The following is a 4688-nucleotide window of genomic DNA, read 5'->3' on the forward strand; positions in this document are numbered from 1 at the left end:
GTCTTAATCACCAAGACAATAAACACGAAGCCCACAACTTGAAGCAGAGGTTCCTTGTACTCAGCTCAGGTTTTCTGTCCATGTTGGGCTGAGGCAGGAGGGGCCTGGTAGAGGGGTCTGGCGGAGGAGAGCACTGCTCACACCATGGGGGCCAGGAAGCGGAGAAGAAGGCATCTGCGCCCATTCCTCACCAGGCCCCACTTGCAAACAGCACATTTATCTCTGAGGGGCTTTTTAAATCTAAACTGTAACATGGATCAATATCTGTATTCTCAAAATTGAGCTTGGAATTCTGTCTGGTTTTTATTTTCTGGAATATTCTATGAGACCAACCTTGTCTGTTTCTTCAAAGTTTGAAAGTATGGGAGAAGTTATCTGTAAAATATAGGTAGTTTGCTTTTGAATTTAATCAGTGTTTTGATTTACTATATTAAATAAATATAATTTTCCTAGTTTTAAGTGATATGTTTCTAAGAAGTTGAGCAATCAATTTAAATTTTAAATTTTCTTGACTTAAATCATTGGTAGTATTCATGATTTTCAGAACATTTATATTTACTATATACTATAGGTACTTTTATTGCTCATATTGTGTATTTACCCTAATTCCATTTTAAATAAAACTCAGACTTATAAGTCTTTATTAAAAGAAGTTTTTTCTTTAATTGTTTTTTAATTTTTATTTATTTATTTATATGTGTGTGTGTGTGTGTGTGTGTGTGGCCAGCTCAGCCCACCAGGGGGCGGGGCTGGCTGGCATGTGGTGCTGGGGGATTGAACCGCGGTCCCTGCGCTTTGCTAAGCTTGTTCTAAGTAGGTGCTTTAGACCACTGAGCCATCTCACCAGCCCCTCTTTAAATTTTATTACCTTTCATGTGGAATAGAAACACATTTTGGTGCCATGATTTAGAAAGAGTACGTATCAATAATAAACTTTTGGTGAATAATTAACCACTCAATATTTATACAATGAATTTTAATGACTGACTATCAGATGTCAAAAGTTGGGCTTGTGCCAGGCCTCTTGGGAGTGCATACTCCTTATCTCGATGGCTAATCATCTAGTGGAATGCTAGCCACACATGTTAATGACAGTCATACAATGTGAAAAATGCTGAGACTGAATTAGTGACTTTCTTTCTCTAATCCTCTCCAGCTTGGCAAACGGTGTCGTTAATTGCTTCATTACTTAGGCAAAACACTTGAAGTTATCACTGCCTCTCTTCAAACTTTGCATCGAACCACCTACAAAACCTGCTGTGTTCTGTGTCCAAAAATATCCTAAATCGGATCATTTCCTGCTGTCCTACTGCCACCATGGTGGGGACCCCAGTGAACTCTGAAGCCACTCACAATTGTCTCTCCCGCTTCCGTACCTGACCAGTGGGATTCTTCGTAGACCTGCAGAGGGATTCTGGGAGAAGTCAGGTGAAGAATGCTCCGCGCATGCGTCTCCGGGGGTTTTCCTAAATATGTGGAACAAGCTCAAAGTCCTGCCTGCCTTCCCCAAGGAGCCCCCTTGCCCACTCCTTGGCCTCTCTGGCTTTTCATGCTATTTTTCCTACAGCTTATTGCTTTCCAGAATATTCATTTGCTCCTTAGACCTGGACTGTGTCAAGCACATATTCTTGTGGACATGGCACTCAGGCCTATCCTTGCTTAGAATAGCTACCCCTACAGTCTGCTCCCACAACTTACTCAGTTATTTTTCTAGAGGGTCAGCCAATCAAGGGATTTTCCTTGACTATTACACGGAGACTATTCTGCCCTCATTATGCCCTTTCCTCATTTTAATTTTCTGACATGAGACTGATTATTTTTTACTTATTTTGTGTGTGTGTGTGTGTGTGTGTGTGTGTGTGTGTGTGTGTGTGGCCAGCTCAGCCCACCAGGGGGCGGGGCTAGCTGGCATGTGGTGCTGGGGGATTGAACCGCGGTCCCTGTGCTTTGCCAAGCTTGTTCTAAGTAGGTGCTTTAGGCCACTGAGCCATCTCACCAGCCCGAGACTGATTATTTCTTGTTTTGTTTGCTTGTTTTCTCTGTCATTGGACTCTTAATAACACTGAATACCATAGAGACAGTTCTTTGGGTGTTACAGTATTTGTATTAACTTTTTCATTTGGTGATACAGTATTTATATTATATTTTTTGCAGTTCAGGCTCAATGTGCCTTTGTTAGGAAATAATTTCATATCTTCTTAAATCTCCCTACGTACCATAATTTTCTTTATGACCTTGATTCCCAATTTCTTGAAAGTGGAACTAGTACAGTCTTCCTATCTCTGTTAACCTACCATGCTCTGCTTCTCATCCTCTAGTATAGATGGACATCCCTGTTTTAGCGATAAATACCTCGCCTCTTTTTGTACTGGATCCATCTCCTTATACCCACTGAAGTATTCATCCTTACTCATTGCATTCCCTTCTGTTTCTCTCTCTCTCTCTCTCTCTCTCTCTCTCTCTCTCTCTCTCTCTCTCAAATATTTGCTCTCAAGACACAAACATAGTGTTAGATATTTCATCTTCAAAAACAATCATTTCTTTGTCCATGTGTTTCCCTCCACCCACTCTTTCATTTCTTTGCTTCTCATTTAGCAGAGCTGTATATTTGCTCCTGATATTCCCTTCTTTGGAAAAGCCATCTGAAAATGAAACCAAGACATTCAGTTTTAGTGGATCTTGAGTAAAGTCAGGAAATTGCATTATATGTTTTTAAGGCTCCCTTGGTGAGTGTGTTCAGGGAACTATTAATTTAAGATTTGGGGTTAGAACTATTACTAACTGAAGATGAAAAGTCTCCCTTTTACTGGAAGTCAGTATCATAAAGCATTTGCTTTATGAGACATATTTAGTTTACCAGGAACACTGTCATGATGGAAAAGTTGGTGTACTTTTGTATTATTTCACAGTTGATCTGAAAGTGATAGAAATCTGGGATGAGTAACAGGAACTCTCAGCCTTGCATCTGTAGGATGAGGCTTGCATTTCCCTGCCTCTTTGGGAAGCAGCTGATGAGGTGGAAGGAGGAAGAGGGGAGGGGATAGGGAAAGGATGGTTTTCTATGCACACAAACCATGCTTTCTAGACCTGGATTGGAGCTCTCTGTACTCTAAAACCCTCCAAGGTATTAAATGCCACGTCTGGGGTGCTGCTGGCTGCTCAGTGAGTATGTGTTGAAAAAATAAAAATAGGGAGTAGATCATGACCATGAGCACCTCTGGAATCGTTTGCAGTTCTAGAAGTACTCAGGAAGTTCACGAGGATAGGCAACAATTCCTCTAAACAAGATTAATTTGCATTCTGCTTTCTTATTCATCCATTTATTTATGCATTCAAAAAGTTACTATCTTTCTTATGCTGAACACTGGGATTAGTGCTGCTGGGACAAATTTGGATGCAGGTTTTTTAATCCAGTGTGACTGTAATGAGGCAAATAATCTGACTGCTACCATCACTGGCTATGTGGTGGTGTGCAAATGATTCTCCTATCTGTGCCCTGGTGTCTCAGTATGTGGGATGGAAAGACTGCATGCATATTTGAGTAGATTGCTAAGAGAATTAAATGAAAAAATCACAACAGAAGTGTTGCTTGTACATCTGAAGCACAGAGTCTTCCTTATTCCTGCGACACTTTATACTATAATTTTAAAATAGTAGATAAGAAAAAGGACAAGTACAAAAGGTGAAATGATTTGCTGCCAAACAGCATTCAATGGTTGCTAGCTGTCATGTTTTTTTTTTCTTTCACTTTCACAGGAATCTTTCCAGGTTTTCTGCCACTGAAGCTGACTGTTGGGAGCAAAAGACCTGCTTTCTCCTGTAACCATCAAATGCAAGGGCAATGATTCCCTGCAGACACAGCCGGCCTTGCTGGGCAGGCAATGCTATGGGATCTAGGTCATTTGTGAGATTCTTAGAGCCTCACCTGCCACTCCATGTGGATGGTTGTCACACAAAACAAGCTGGCAATCAAACAGGTCTGCAGTATTGTTAGGTCAGGCCTCACCCCTGGTATCTTGCTCTCAGCAGCAAGCTGCTTAATGAAGTTCCCCAGAAAGTCAGAAGCATTTTTACCTGATATCACCAATGGACCAAGCTTTGTGCCAAAACTGTATTGCTTTTGAAGAGACACACAGTCTCATACATTAAAAACCTTAGGGACCACCAGAACTGTGGTCCCAAAGGCCAGGTTTGGTTGTGCTGGAATTTCACTGATTCCATTACCTGAATGTGTTTAAAGAATTGTCTTTTGTTCTGATCTTTCATGACATGAATGTTAACAGTGAAAAGCAGCGTGGCGGTCTTTTCCCCATATACGCACATACACATACAGTTTCTGAAGTGACAACTTTTGGAAACAAGTTAAGCGGATATGGAAAATGAAATTCAGAGAAGTTCTATGATTTTCCTAAAATGATTTAGTCCGTTTATTTAAAGTGCAGGCATCAGCCCTAGATCTCCTGATTAATGGTTAGGGCCAAGTAAGGAAACAGAATCGCACATAATGAGACAAGTAATTTTCAAGTGTTACAGAAGTCCAGCTTCCAGAGATGCTCCTTGAAAGCTGTACCAGCGCGCTCCATCACTCGCTAGCGTTTTGGCAGGAGCAAAGCTGTAACAGCACAGCCATGTATTCTCCATTCACTCACTTTCCTAAAGAAACCATATTGTCAGCAAAGACTGTCTAA

Source organism: Octodon degus, unplaced genomic scaffold (assembly GCF_000260255.1).
Source record: "Octodon degus isolate 3935 unplaced genomic scaffold, OctDeg1.0 scaffold00156, whole genome shotgun sequence".
NCBI lineage: Eukaryota > Metazoa > Chordata > Mammalia > Rodentia > Octodontidae > Octodon > Octodon degus.